The 15,964-nt window shown below is 40.8% G+C and overlaps 1 long non-coding RNA gene across 2 annotated transcripts; it reads right to left on the bottom strand.

The window, feature by feature from the left end:
• Positions 1-2,291: 2,291 nt before the first annotated feature.
• LOC139155222 (uncharacterized) lies at positions 2,292-7,355 on the bottom strand. Of its 2 annotated transcripts, XR_011557048.1 has the most exons (4): positions 7,274-7,355; positions 7,001-7,086; positions 4,505-4,568; positions 2,292-2,445 (listed from the first exon to the last, which is right to left on the bottom strand). It is a non-coding gene; the product is annotated as an uncharacterized lncRNA (long non-coding RNA). The 2 variants fall into 2 exon arrangements; XR_011557047.1 differs by lacking the exon at positions 4,505-4,568.
• Positions 7,356-15,964: the final 8,609 nt, after the last annotated feature.

The raw sequence follows: 15,964 nt of genomic DNA, 5'->3' as shown, positions 1-15,964 counted from the left end.
TCCCTCCCTTTACTCATTCCTCTCTTACTCTCCCCTTTCATAAGTTTCCTTGCTTCCTTCCTCTGTTCCTGTCCCTTCACCCTTTCTTTCTTTCTTTCTTTCTTGCTTTTTTCTTTCTCTCTTTTACCTTCCCTTCCTCTATTTCTTCTTTTCTTTCTCCTTCCCACTTTCTTCCCTCCCTCCCTTCACTCATTCCTCTCTTACTCTCCCCTTTCATAAGTTTCCTTGCTTCCTTCCTCTGTTCCTGTCCCTTCACCCTTTCTTTCTTTCTTTCTTTCTTGCTCTTTTTCTTTCTCTCTTTTACCTTCCCTTCCTCTATTTCTTCTTTTCTTTCTCCTTCCCACCTTCTTCCCTCCCTCCCTCCCTTCACTCATTCCTCTCTTACTCTCCCCTTTCATAAGTTTCCTTGCTTCCTTCCTCTGTTCCTGTCCCTTCCCTCTTTCCTTCCTTCCTTCCCACCCTCCGTCCATTCATTCACCCATTCCTCTCTTGATCGCTTAAAGCCGGTCCCTGGTGCAAAAAGGGTTGGGGACCTCTGTCCTACAGGATTGGGTGGCAGAGAAGTTGAACATATGTAAATTTAAAAGTTTAAGAAAGTTTACAAGTTAAGTGAAAGAAACTTCATTATTCATTTATATGTACATGTACATTTCTTCATTAAAAACATGTCTTTCTGCATAATTTAGACTAACTTTGTGAGTTTTTTGAGGGCTGGAACCAATTAAAATTATTTACATTAATTCCTATGGGGAAAAGTCGTTCGAGATAAGAGCTGCTCGACTTAAGAGCCCAGGTCCGGAACGAATTAAACTCGTATCTCGAGGTACCACTGTATAGGTTCTCCTGCTTGAGCAGGGGACTAGACTAGAGGACTTCCAAGGTCCCTTTCAGCTTCAATTCTATTCTATTCTGTTCTAAATGCTGCTGAACAGGTCAATGAAGACTGAGCTTTCTGTCTGCTTGGTTGGCTGGCTGGCTGCTCAGGGAATCAACAATTGAAAACTAGTACAGCTATTCCTTGACTGATGACCCTAATTTAATTGAATATTTATGTTGTTAAATGAGGCAGTAAGGGAATTTTACCCCATTTTACAACCTTTCTTGCCACAGTTGTTTAGTGAGTGACTGCAGTTGTTAATAACATGGTTGTTAAGTGAATCTGGGTTGTCAATGCTCTTGTAACCCTAACCTTAATCCTAAATAAACTGTTGAACAGTACATTGAGGATTACCTCAAGGTGTATTGTGTGCTCCTTTTAAACAGAAAAAAGGTACTGGTATCTGTTTTTCTTTTTTTTTAAATGACATCAGAGGCTGATTGCTCTAGAGTGGCACCTCTACTTAAGAACTTACTTCATTCCGTGACCAGATTCTTAAGTAGAAAGGTTTGTAAGTAGAAGCAATTTCTCCCACAGGAATCAATGTAAAAGCAAATAATGCATGCAAACCCATTAAAAGCTCGGAATTTGGGTGGGAAGAGGAAGAGGAAGAAGAGGAGGACAGTCCAAAACCTTAAGGCTAAAAAAGAAAAAGAGGGACTTGAGGCAGTGAAGAGGAGCACGTGCCTCCCATACACCCGGTGTGAGGCTGCCTCCCTTATACTGCGCCAGAGAAAGAACCCCAGGCGGACGAGAGGGGGGAACCTCCCGCTACATTGATTGAAAGGTGGCTGCTGCTGCTGCTGCTACCTGCTTCCTCTTCCTTTCCATGCTGAAGGGTTCCCCCCTCTTCTCACTCACTCGCTTTGTAGCCAGCACCTTTCCTTCACTGTAGTGACTCCTTGGTGTGGCTGAAGTCAAGTTGATCCGTCCAGTCGAAGCCCCTCCTTTTGCCTTTCTGCACCCAGATGCTGCCGAAGTCAACCTCGTGCCGGGTGTACGTGAGGCAGCGCAGGAGAGTCACCACAGCGAAGTGGTTATTCTCTCTCCAAGCGCCCAGAGAAAGGAAAATGCTTTGTTCACTCTAGATTTATATCATATATGAATCCAGCCAATACAATAACTTTTTATGTCATGATTCTAGTTGGCTCAGTAGTGGGTTCTAAAACCCTTTGCTACTGCTTCATGCATGCATTTCATGCCTGTGTGTGATGCTTCTGCATGAATATGGACAGAAACATCCTGGACAGATGGGCGGAGTCTCTTGCCACTGGCGCTACCAGTTCTTAGAAATGAGCCGAACCGGGAGCAACCCACCATTGAGTTGGCTATATTAATAGTCGAAGTTTGGTGATTAAATGTGACTAAATACTAAGACATTGCTAAGACATTGATTGTCCTTACCACCAATCTATAAAGGTTCCAAAAGATTTTATTGTTCTTCTGACTAGCAGCAGGAAAGTCCAAGAATGCTTGGGACATTGTCCTTTCTGCCCAGAGACCAAGTCAAATTGAAGCCTTGCCTCTTTGTCTCCCTCTGTGACTCCAGTTTCCCACTTGGTCTTGCCCTATAGAGGCCAGGGTTGAGGGGGAGGAAAGGAAAAAGGAAAAGCCATTGTATCAATATCCCAGTATGTCAATTGTACACAAAAGTGTTTACAATAGTATATTATTATTATTATTATTATTATTATTATTATTATTACTATTACTATTACTATTATTATTATTATGTCAATAAAACACAGCATTCGAGATCACTATGCTGGATTTCGTATTCCAACACCAGTCGGGCGCTTCCCAAACACCTAGGACTGCATGGTGTAGCAGCGAATTATGTTTGCCGATCCCAGTAAAGCTGCCTTTTGCAATTGACAGATGGAGATTTTGTCAATTCCGATGGTTTTCAAATGTCCGCTGAGATCCTTTGGCACTGCGCCCACCGTGCCAAGTACCATTGGGATCACTTTCACTGGCTTATGCCAGAGTCGTTGCAGCTCGATTTTTAGACCTTCGTATTTCACTAATTTCTCTTGCTGCTTCTCCTCAATTCTGCTGTCCCCCGGGATTGCGATGTCGATGATCCATACTTTCTTTTTCTCCAGAATCAGGATGTCTTCTGTGTTATGCTTCAGAATTTGGTGAGTCTGAAGTTGGAAGTCGCACAGTAGTTTTGCTTGCTCATTTTCGACCACTTTTTTGGACTTATGATCCCACCAGTTCTTTGCCACTGGTAAATGGTAGTTCCGGCACAAGTTCCAGTGGATCATCTGTGCCACAGCATCATGTCTATGCTTGTAGTCAGTCTGTGCAATCTTTTTGCAGCCGCTGAGTATGTGATCGATTGTTTCATCTGTTTCTCTGCAGAGTCTGCACTTTGGATCATCTGTTGATTTTTCAATTCTGGCTTTGACAGCATTTGTTCTAATGGGCTATTCTTGTGCCGCCAGTATTAGTCCTTCTGTCTCCTTTTTGAATGTTCCACTTGTAAGCCATGACCAGGTCTTTTCCTCATCCACTTTGCCCTCAATCTTCTCCATGCAATGCTTTGTTCCGCCAACTGTCCATACGGCATTGAGTTACAGTTTTTCTGTACTGGTCCTTAGTTTGCTTCACCTTGAGAAGCTTCCTATTGTTGACCTCCACCAATGCTGACTCTTTGCTCTCCTTCACATAGTCAGCTAATGCATGCTGCTCTTCTTCCACTGTCTGTTTCACTTGCAAAAGTTCTCTGCCGCCTATTTTCCTTGGTAAATACAGCCTGTCAACGTCACTGCGGGGGTGTAGTGCATGATGGATCGTCATTAATTTTCTGATTTTCCTGTCCAGGTTGTCCAGCTCTGCTTGAGTCCAGTTCACTATGCCAGGTGTGTATCTAATGACAGGTATGGCCCAAGTATTTATAGCCTTGATAGTGTTGCCACCATTCAGTTTGCTCTTCAAATTTTTTCTGGTCCTCTGGATGTACTCTATGCTGATCACAGTTTTCACAGGGCCATGCTTGATATTATCCAGTTGCAAGATGCCCAAGTATCTGTAGGCTTCTGGCTGGTGGCACTTGATGGTTTGACCATTTGGCATTTCAATGCCCTCACTTTCAGTGATTTCCCCCTTTTTCAGTGCCACTGTGGCACATTTATCCAGGCCAAACTCCATACTGATGTCATTGCTGAAGAGTCACACAGTGTTGGTTATTGACTGTATCTCAGTTTCTGATTTCTCATACAACTTCAGGTCATCCATATGCAGCAGGTGTGAAATTTTTGGTGAATTCTAACAGTTTGGTAGCCTAGGTTTGTTTTCTGTAGGATGAGTGACAGCGGGATTATAGCAATGATGAATAGCAATGGGGACAAAGAATACCCCTGGAAGATGCCCCTTCTGATGTTGATAAGTCCATAGCTTTCATTCCCAACAAAAAGCTCAGTCTTCCAATATTTCATCGTCTTTTCTATGAATTTCCTGATGTTTTCATTGACTCCAATGACTTTCAGACATTTTATGATCAAGCTTTGTGGCAATGAGTCAAAGGCTTTCTTGTAGTCAATCCAAGTCATGTATAGGATGTTTTCCTGTTCTTACAGTTCTTTGAAATCATTTTATCAATTAGGAGCTGGTCTTTCATACCTCTACTTCGTCTTTTATTGCCCTTTTGTTCCACTGCCATGATGTCATTTTCTTTTAGGTAGTCCTGAAAAAAGAAGAAGAAGAAGAAAATGACATCATGCCATTATTATTAATTATTAGATTTGTATGCCGCCCCTCTCCGCAGACTCGGGGTGGCTCACAGCAGTGATAAAACAATATACAATACCAAATCTAATATTAAAGTCTAAAATAACAACTTTACATTAAAAGCCTAAAAAGCCCATTATATAAAAAGCATACATACAAACATACCATACATAAAATTACATAGGCAAGGGGAGATGTCTCAGTGCCTCCATGCCTGACGGCACAGGTGGGTTTTAAGAGGTTTAGGAAAGGCAAGGAGGGTGGGGGCAGTCCTAATCTCTGGGGGGAGCTGGTTCCAGAGGGTCGGGGCCGCCACAGAGAAGACTCTTCCCCTGGGTCCTGCCAGCCAACATTGTTTAGTCGACGGGACCCAGAAAAGGCCAACTCTGTGGGACCTAACCGGCCGCTGGTATTCATGCGGCAGAAGGCGGTCTCGCAGATATTCTGGTCCGGTGCCATGAAGGGCTTTATAGGTCATAACGAAAACTTTGAATTGTGACCGGAAACTGATCAGCAACCAATGCAGACTGCGGAGTGTTGGTGTAACATGGGCATACCTAGGGAAGCCCATGATTGCTCTGACAGCTGCATTCTGCACGATCTGAAGTTTCTGAACACACTTCAAAGGTAGCCCCATGTAGAGAGCATTACAGTAATAGAACCTTGAGGTGATGAGGGCATGAGTGACTGTGGGCAAACGCCCCCCTTGCCACAGCTGTGAGCTGTGGATCGAGGAGGATGCCCAAGTTGCGGACCCTCTCTTAGGGAGTCAATAATTCCCCCCCCCCAGGGTGATTGACGGACAGATAGAATTGTCCTTGGGAGGCAAAAGTAAAATCTAGCCCATTATGAGAATGACATCTCATCATTTTATTGATGTTTGTTTCCAAATAGCTTTCTTGGCAACAATATGGAAGCAATTTGATACTGCCTTCTGGGATTTTTGTTCAACTTTCCAAACTAACTACAGTGGTACCTCATCTTACAAACGCCTCATCATACAAACTTTTCGAGATACAAACCCGGGGTTTAATATTTTTTTGCCTCTTCTTACAAACTATTTTCACCCTACAAACCCACCGCTGCCGCTGGGATGCCCCGCCTAAGGACTTCCGTTGCCAGCGAATCACCCTTTTTGGTGCTGCTGGGATTCCCCTGAGGCTCCCCTCCATGGGAAACCATACCTCTGGACTTCCATGCTTTTGTGATGCTGCAGGGGAATCCCAGCAGGGGAATCCCAGCAGCGCAAAAACGGGTGCTTCGCTGGCAATGAAAGTCCGGAGGTGGGGTTTCCCAGTGAGGGGAGCCTGAGTGAAATCGCAGCATCACAAAAACACAGAGGTCTGGAGATGGGGTTTCGAGAATTTCATTGTTTTTGCGATGCTGCAATTTCAATGATCGTTCTCTCGGAAACCCCACCTCCAGACTTATGTTGCCAGTGACCGCTCGTTTTTGCGATGCTGGGATTCCCCTGCTGGGATGCCCCTGCAGCATCGCAAAAACACAGAAGTCCGGAGGTGGGGTTTCCTATGGAGGGGAATCTCAGGGGAATCCCAGCAGCGCAAAGACAGGAGCTTCGGCTGGCAAAATTGGTGAATTTTGGGCTTGCACACATTAATCGCTTTTCCATTTATTCCCATAGGAAACATTGTTTTGTCTTACAAACATTTCACCTTAAGAACCTCGTCCGGGAACCAATTAAGTTTGTAACACATGGTATCACTGTAGATTGTTCTGATCTTGCTTAGCTTTTGTGCTCAGAGAAAGTTAATTAGGTGCTGCCATTTCGCCAGGCAATTTTGTCTCAGGAGCAGCATTAAATTTCAAGGACGATAGAAGATAAAGGTAACTTCACTTTGAAAACAAGTATGTATACATCTTTAATATATTAATTATAACGTTTCCATGTCCATTTACATTTCACATATAAGCACAGAAAAGCTTTGTAAGACAGTTACCTGTCTGATTTTTCAGCTAAATTGTTACTTCTCTTTGAAAAACATACATTTAGTCCTTTGTATACATGCTATGTAAAATACAGTTATTAATCAAAAAATGTTATAATATTTACCAACAGGGGAGGGGAGCCTGATATTTATTGTATGGAGCTTATTCACAAGAAAAACTGAGGAATGAAGGTACCATCTTATCTTTCTCATCTCATGGTCTGTTTTCAAAAGAAATGATTTAAAAAATATGAACTATATAAGTCATGTGTAAGTGAACTTTCAAAGGAAAGTGTTAATTTCCAATTGTATATCTCACATAAGAATAATGTACTGATAAGAATATTTAAAATGAACATTATTCATTAAATTAGACTCATAAATGAATAATTTTAAGTAATTTAAGCTCCCCCCAGAGATTCGTACTGCCCCCCCTCCTTACCTTCCATAAGAGTCTGAAGATTCATCTATGCCGCCAGGCTTGGGGCCACTAGACCTTAGCCCCTGTCCGATGAGTGTGATGTATGCCTGTTTGAATGGGAATGAATGATTTTTAATGATACCAGGGTTTTTTTAAGAACAATTAGTTAATTAATTGTATTTTTAGATATTTATATTACCTTATATACTCAAGTAGAAGTCGAGATTTTCTGCACAAAGAATGTGCCGAAAAATCCAACCTCGGCTTATACTAGAGTCACTGACTTTCACTGACCTGAAAACTGCCCTGCAGCATTTTCCAAAGCTCCACAGTTCCGATGTGAAAGGCAGGAAGCAAAGAAACCTCTTGGCTGGCAACACGAGGGTTTTTTTTCTTTCTGCTCTTGGCAATACCCCTCAGCTGCCTGATTAGCAGCAGGCTGAACCAATCACAGATCCTCCTCTATACAGAAAGGAGGCACTGAGAGAGCTATCTGATTGGCAGCAGGCTGTAACAATCACAGCTCCTCCTCTACAGGAAGCACTGGGGAAAGGGGCGGGAGGGTTGAAGAGACTTTCAAAAGGAAGGAACCATGGCTTTCTCTTCTGATCAAGCCAACAACACTATTTTACAAGTAAATAAAATGTACAAGTAAAATGTAAGTTACCCATTTAAATTTGATTAACAGGATAGGTTATTTTGTAAGAAATTGTTGCTTCAAGTGGGGATAATTCTGTGTAATTAAACTTTTTCTCCCAACTATACTTATACCCAAGAGGATTGTTAATGCTGACTTGTTTAAAACAATACAAAGGTTAGGATAATATTATTAAGAGTATGAATTTTGTCATTAATCATTTGTTCTACATAATTAATATGAATAGATTTACCTTTTTTAAGAGTATGGTTTCTCCTTATGCAAGATAAATATCATGTAGAAGAAAGATTTTACAATTAATGATTGAGTAACCCCCAATTGTTATTTACTCATCTATTGAGATAGTAATGATTTTAACTTATGAAAGATGTTTTAAATGGAAAATCTGAATATTTATTATATGGAAGTTTGATTTAAGCAATTGTTTTGAAAGAATATATGAAATCCCAATTAGTAAGAAAATTATACTGATATTGTAATGAAGATTAAGATAACAGGTTTTAAGATTAAGATAAGATTCCTAAAGATATTTTAAGAGGGTTTTGGAATTTAGAAAAAGAAAGATTTTGGAAGGGGAGGAAGAAAGATGCAAGAAATAAAAAACATTTTGGAAGGAAAAAAGTTACATAATAATAATAACAACAGGGTTAGAAGGGACCTTAGAGGTCTTCTAGTCCAACCCCTTTCCTAGGCAGGAAACACTACACTACTTCAGACAAATGGGTATCCAACATCTTCTTAGAAACTTCCAGTGTTGGAGCATTCACAACTTCTGGTGGCACGCTGTTCCACAGATTCATTGTTCCAACTGTCAAGAATTTTCTCCTTAGTTCTAAGTTGCTTCTTTCCTTGTTTAGTTTCCACCCATTGCTTCTTGTTCTGCCCTCAGGTGCTTTGGAAAATAGGTTGACTCTCTTTGTGGGAAATCCTGAGATATTGGAAGAATGCTATCATGTCTCCCCTGGTCCTTTTTTTCATTAAACTAGATATACCCAGTTCTTGCAACTGTTCTTCATATGTTTTTTTTAATTCTTCTACAAAAACAATTTTAAGAAGCTACAATAGAAGAATATTCCATTTTTATAAGTTACCAGTAGCCACTGTATTTCCCACCCTGGGCTTATATTTGAGTCAATAAGTTTTCCCAATTTTTGTGGCAAAAACAGGTGTCTCGGCTTATACTCGGGCCGACTTATACTCAAGTATATACGGTATATATTGTATTATATATGTGTATATATGTTGTAAGCTGCCCCGAGTCCTCAGACAGCGGCGGCATATAAATAAAATAAATAAATAATCTAACATACTAAGAAATATATCATATTCCCTTTCCGTTTCTGTCTCTGAAAAGTAAAGCACTTTTCTGGTCAAAGTAAACATTTGTTATTTTCCTCATTGTGCTCCAAAATAGGCCAGAGTAGAAAGACAGCCTACAAATCTAATGAATTAAAAAGTGTAAAGGTAAATTTTTGATTGTGAAAGTATATGGCATGTTTAAAACTTTGAAAAATATCATTTAAAGGTCATTTCGTTATAATGTAATCTAGATGTCATTTTAAAAATTTTCACCAATGCCTCTAATAGAGAGATTGTTTTCATTTGATATGAAGTTTTCAACATCTGCCAGAAGTATCTTACTATCCATTGTTTTATTCTAACTTTATTATTTTTAGGATTTTTTGTTTTTAAATTACAGCATGTAAATAGACCAGACATATGAATTATGTCTAATATTGTATTTGATAAGTTTTTTAAAAAAAATATTAATACTTTCAGACATGCCTGGATAAATCTTATTTCACTGAAATTCTGAAGGAACATAATGCTAAAGACAAAAAACATGCTTATTGAAATTATCATTGGCTGTAGCTTTTCAAGAAAGAGGAAATAGCAAGGTAGAGATTTCTTATACAGTGGTACCTCTGCTTAAGAACGTCTCTACTTAAGAACTTTTCTACATAAGAACTGGGTGTTCAAGATTTTTTTGCCTCTTCTTAAGAACCATTTACTATTTAAGAACCCAAGCCTGGAAAAAATTCCCAGGAAATTTGAGAGCGGCACAAAAGCCCAGCCAGTTTCATGCCATTCCCCCTTTACTCCCGGCCATCTCACGCTTTTCTGGGTTGCCATAGGAGCCTTTTGGTGGTGCTTAAAGAGGCTTTGGCAGTCCAGAGTGAATGAAGCATTTTCCTTTCTCTGGGCGATTGGAGAGGAAATAAACCTCTGCCAGAGAAAATAAACGCTCTGGGCAGCCGGGAGTCATCACAGCGAAGGAAAGGCATAGGCTACAAAGTAAGCGAGTGAGAGGAGTGAGGAGCCCTTCAGCATAGGAAGGAAGAGGCAGCAGGTAGCAGCAGCAGCAGCAGCCATTGTATGGGACACAGTGTATGGGAGGCAGCCTCGCGCCGGGTGTATGGAAGGCGCGTGCTCTTGCTCGCCACCTCAGAGTCCCTCCTTTTATTCTTTTAAGCCTTAAAGTTTTGGATTATTTTTATTCCACTCACCTCAACCTTCTTCCTTCAGCAGCGACTGTCCTCCTTCATTCTCCTCCCATCCAAATTCCGAGCTTTTATTTCTTTCCTAATGTGTCTGCACGCACTATTTGCTTTTACATTGATTCCTATGGGAAAAATTGCTTCTTAAGAATGTTTCTATTTAAGAAACTGGTCACGAAATGAATTAAGTTCTTAAGTAGAGATACCACTGTACACTGTGGGATTGATAGATGTGAAATCTAAGAGATCTACCGTATATACTCGAGTATAAGCCGAGTTTTTCAGCCCCAAAAATGAACTGTAAAACCCAACCTCGGTTTATACTCGGGTCACCACAAGAGGGCGCCAAATCACCATGTGGAATGGCAGCAGGAAAAGGAGGAGGAGGAGAGCCAGAATAACCCACAGCCGCGGGGGAAGTAGAAGGAAAGGAAAGAGCTATCTTCCTCCTCCATCCCCTGCTGCTGTCCCAAGTGGATCTCCTTAGCAAATCTGCTTCCCCTAACAACACATGGGGCAATAAAGGGAGATGGAAGAGGGGAGAGCCAGCAAGCTAAAGGGGGGGGGGGACAGCATGAACTCTCTCCAGGCTTCTAAAAACTCAAGTTTAAAGACCCATGGGTTAGGGTTAAAAATGCAAGAGTCTTCAAACCTGGAAAGATTAAGGCTTGTGGACTTCAATTCCTACTCCAGAAGTAGCATGGCTGGTGCAGGAATTCTGGGAGTTGATGTCCACCAGTCTTAAAACTGTCAGGTTTAAAGACACCTGGGTTAGGTTTAGAAATAGGTTTTAGCTTGGTTGCTGATTGAGCTACTTTTTTTACTTTTTAATTTATTGTTATTACCAGATTGCTTTTGTTTACTTACCCTCTTTTAAATTTACAGAGCTAGTTAACTGGTTTTCTTTAAAATAAATATTCTAAAACATTTAATCTACTGATGTCTCAATTAATGTAATTTTATTGGTTTCCACTTTTATAAGTTACCAGTAGCCACTGCATTTTCTAACCTTGACTTATACTCAGGTCAATAGGTTTTCCCAGTTTTTGTGGCAAAAACTGGTGCCTCGGCTTATACTCCGGTCGGCTTGTACTCGAGTATATACGGTAATTCATGGGAACGTTTTTTGAAAAAGTGAGATAAAGTTAAATGGGGAAAGTGTCAAAAAATTGCACCTATGTGACAGAGTGGAATTTTCAGGCAACTGGGTGCCTGATGCTCAATTATGAAGGGCTTTGGCATACAGCTCAGAACCTTCTTTACACATGCAAGTGGGGGAAGCAGGATATGGCAGAAGAAAATGAGGGAAAGAGTTTGCAACAAAAGACACAGGAGCAGAAAGGAGAGGCGAGAGAAGAGGAGGGAGTTTGCAGTCTTATTTTATTATTTTTCCATCACAAAAACCTGCCAATATGTACTGTTAGCATGGCAGAAGGAAAACTACTATTTTTTCATGATTGGACTTCTTCATTTTTGAGATAGCATTACCTTCTTTTTGTAGTAATTTGAAAAAAAATATGGTTTCTTAAACTCTAGACAAACATACACACACAAGCATACATAGTTCCCTCTAAGCTGTGTAGCATGCTGGAACGCAGGCAAATCCTAAGGACAGCCCAGAGTTTTCCAAGCTGGCAAGGAGCCGGCGCGGTTTCTCCCTGACCGACTGCTGATCCACCCCTCCCAAGGTGTCGGCGGGGGAGAAAGCCGTGGCTTCCTCGGCTCGGCCATCGACCGCACCCACCTCCTCCCACGCCCCTCCGCTTCCCCTCAGCTGCCGCCCCTGCTCTGATGCACACCTGCACGGCATCAGGGAAGGCATTGGCCTCCTCCCCAGCTGCCACGCTGGGAGCTGCTCCCTGGAGCCAGGGACGATGGGCCTGGGATCGGTCTACACCGCTCTGAAATCTGCCTCCTCCCACGCTACCGTGCTGGCCAGCAAAGCATCAAGGCTTCTGAGGTGAGCTGCGCGGTGGTGGGAGGCAGAGCCAAGGGGAGGATGCAGATCCAACGGGAGGGCGCGACAGCCAGCAAAACTGGCTTTCCAGGAAAGCAGCACGCTTTTCAAACGCGTTACTTTCCTGCACCTCTTTCCTGGGCAGGGGTGTGGAGGTGACCACTTTCCCCTCACAGCACCAGGCTCAAGCCCTGTGCTGGCCAGCAAAGCCGGCTCTGCTGGCCAGCTGCCCGCCGGAGAAGTGGAGAGAACGAAGGGAAAGAGAGGGAGGGAAAGAGAAGTGGAGAGGAAGGAAGGAGGGAGGGAGGGGAAGGAGGGAGGGGAGGGAGGGAAGGAAGTAAGAGAGAGAAAAGTGAGGGAGAGAGAAAGGATGGAAGAGAGAAATATAAAGGGAGGGAGAAAGAGAGGGAGGGGAAGAGGGGAAGGAAGGAAGGAAGAGAGAGAGAAATAGAAAAAAGAGCAAAGAAGAGAGAAGGAAAGAAAGGAAGGGAGAGAACGAGAAAGAGAAAGAGAGAAGATAGGAAGGAAGAGAGAGAGTGAGAGAGCAAGAAAGAGAGAGGAGAAGACAGGAAGGAAGAGAGTGAGAGAGAATGAGAGGAAGAAAGCAAGAGAGAGAAAGCAAGAGAGAGAGAGAAATGATAGAATAAAGGGGAGAAAAAAAGAGAAATGAGAAAATGATTGAGGCAGAGAATGACAGGAAAGAGAGAGAAACAGAGAGAAGTGACTTGATTTAAAGCATATGGTAAAAGCACTTAAATAATAGAAACATAGAAACATAGAAGTCTGACGGCAGAAAAAGACCTCCTGGTCCATCTAGTCTGCCCTTATACTATTTTCTGTATTTTATCTTAGGATGGATATATGTTTATCCCAGGCATGTTTAAATTCAGTTACTGTGGATTTATCTACAATGTCTGCTGGAAGTTTGTTCCAAGGATCTACTACTCTTTCAGTAAAATAATATTTTCTCATGTTGCTTTTGATCTTTCCCCCAACTAACTTCAGATTGTGTCCCCTTGTTCTTGTGTTCACTTTCCTTTTAAAAACACTTCCCTCCTGGACCTTGTTTAACCCTTTAATATATTTAAATGTTTCGATCATGTCCCCCCTTTTCCTTCTGTCCTCCAGACTATACAGATTGAGTTCATTAAGTCTTTCCTGATACGTTTTATGCTTAAGACCTTCCACCATTCTTGTAGCCCGTCTTTGGACCCGTTCAATTTTGTCAATATCTTTTTGTAGGTGAGGTCTCCAGAACTGAACACAGTATTCCAAATGTGGTCTCACCAGCATTCTATATAGCGGGATCATAATCTCCCTCTTCCTGCTTGTTATACCTCTAGCTATGCAGCCAAGCATCCTACTTGCTTTCCCTACCGCCTGACTGCACTGTTCACCCATTTTGAGACTGTCAGAAATCACTACCCCTAAATCCTTTTCTTTTGAAGTATTTGCTAACACAGAACTGCCAATACAATACTCAGATTGAGGATTCCTTTTCCCCAAGTGCATTATTTTACATTTGGAAACATTAAACTGCAGTTTCCATTGCTTTGACCATTTATCTAGTAAAGCTAAATCATTTACCATATTACAGACGCCTCCAGGAATATCAACCCTATTGCACACTTTAGAGTCATCGGCAAATAGGCAAACCTTCCCTACCAAACCTTCCCCTATGTCACTCACAAACATATTAAAAAGAATAGGACCCAGAACAGACCCTTGTGGCACACCGCTTGTAACCTGACTCTGCTCAGAATACTCGCCGTTAACAATAACTCTCTGATGTCTACGCTTCAGCCAGCTGCAAATCCATTGAACTATCCAGGGATTAAGTCCAATCTTCACTAATTTATCTCTCAGCTCTTTATGTGGAACCGTATCAAAGGCTTTGCTGAAGTCCAGGTAGGCAATATCCACGGCACCACCTTCATCCAACACCTTTGTGACATAGTCAAAGAAATCAATGAGATTAGTCTGACATGATTTGCCTTCAGTAAAGCCATGCTGATTTGGGTCCAATAAGTTATTGTTTTTTAGGTGCTGATTTATCCTCTTTTTGAGTAGAGTCTCCATTATTTTAACTACCACTGATGTCAAGCTAACTGGCCTGTAGTTACCAGCTTCTTCTCTACTGCCCTTCTTGTGGATAGGCACAACACTGGCCATTCTCCAATCCTCGGGAACTTCTCCTGTTAACAAGGATTGGTTAAACAAATCAGTCAGGGGGGTAGCAATGACAGATCTGAGTTCTTTAAGAACTCTGGGGTGGATGCCATCTGGACCCATTGCCTTATTTATCTTTAATCGTTCAAGTTCTTCTAAGACATCGGCTTCTAAGATCACTGGAGCTGAATCCGTACAGCTGGAAGCAATGCTATATCCCTCCATAGTATTATTTTGTAATAACAGAGAAAAAAACCCCAGCCCTCACTTGTTTCTATTTATAGTTATGTTTTTGGATTTGCTGGTTGTTCTAGTTTTAATAGTAATAGATTTTGGTTTTGTTTTATTATTAATTTCTTTTAATTAAAAAGAAGGGATTTATTTATTTATTCATTCATTCATTTATTTATTTATTTATACTTCTATGCTGCCCAGCGCAGACACTATACTTTTCCGCCCACCCCGGAAAAAAACTAGAGGTAACATTGCAAGCATACATACCAGGTTTCCCTGAAAATAAAACCGGATTTATTTTCTTTTGGGCCCCAAAATAAGCACTAAGAGTATGTCCTATTATGTGCTTTCATATTTTTCTATTTTATTCTATAACAAAAAAAAAATGTTTTAGAAAAAGTGTTAGCTTATTTGACTAGATTAGGCCCTCTTTTTTGACCTTCCCAAAGGAAATTTTTGTTTCCATGTGATATCCTTTTCTATTTCACATATTAATTCATCCTTACATTCATTTTTTTCATATTATAAGCAATACAAATACTGTCTTCCTTTTATTAAAAATGTTTGTTATGATTAATAATTTAGAATATTTTTTATACAATATAGAAACAGAAATCAAAATATGGTCTTTTCTGAAGCTCTGTAAGAATGAATAGCTTGTAAAAAGCACACTGCATCTTTAAAATCTTATACTGTGAAGCTACTAGAAGCTACTAGTTAATGCAGCTAAAGCTACATTTCTAATAGTAAAAGAGCAAAAGAGTTCATCTATATTTTAAATATTTTATTTTAAATCTGTTCTAAACATTTCAACTGAAACCGTTGAGTTTCCCAGGGCAACAGGAATGTTTGTTCCAAAGAATGACTAGTGAAAACTTAGTCTTGTTTGAATTCTTTTAGTCTAGTCCAGACAGATTTCAGCCAGGCTGGTTTTGAGGTGGTTTCTGAGGTCGTTTGTGAGGTTGTTTTTGATTTGAAGCGTGACCAGGTTGTTATATTTTTTAATCTCATGTATTTTTCCATATTTTTAATAACATGTGAATTTTAATAACTGGTGATCATATTTTTAATAACTCGTGAATAACTCGTGAATTTTAATAACTTGTGAATTAATAACTCGTGAATTACTTTGAAAGAGTTGAAGTAGACCAGAGCAACTGAAATACAAAATTCAGAATTTAGAAGAAGAGATAGAATTGTTTGAGCTATTGATCAAAAAGATAGCTACATAGAAATGAAAGCTAAAAAGTGAGGGTGCAATTGGTATCCTTAGTATTCTTTGGGGATATCGTAAATGTACTTGTGACTTCTCTATGATGATGTCATTCAAGTTTGCCTCAAAAGGTCAATGATGTAATCTGATGGTAGTCATGTTCCTTGTGGATTGTTCTAATCTATTGGTACCCCGTAGTGAAATCTGGATTACTATGCAAATCTGAAAATATTATCTATATCTCAACTTCTAGATC

The sequence above is a fragment of the Erythrolamprus reginae genome (assembly GCF_031021105.1).
Source record: "Erythrolamprus reginae isolate rEryReg1 chromosome 4 unlocalized genomic scaffold, rEryReg1.hap1 SUPER_4_unloc_3, whole genome shotgun sequence".
NCBI classification, from domain to species: Eukaryota; Metazoa; Chordata; class Lepidosauria; order Squamata; family Dipsadidae; genus Erythrolamprus; species Erythrolamprus reginae.
The sequence above is the reverse complement of the archived record's forward strand: the minus strand, read 5'-3'. Positions and strand labels throughout refer to the sequence as shown.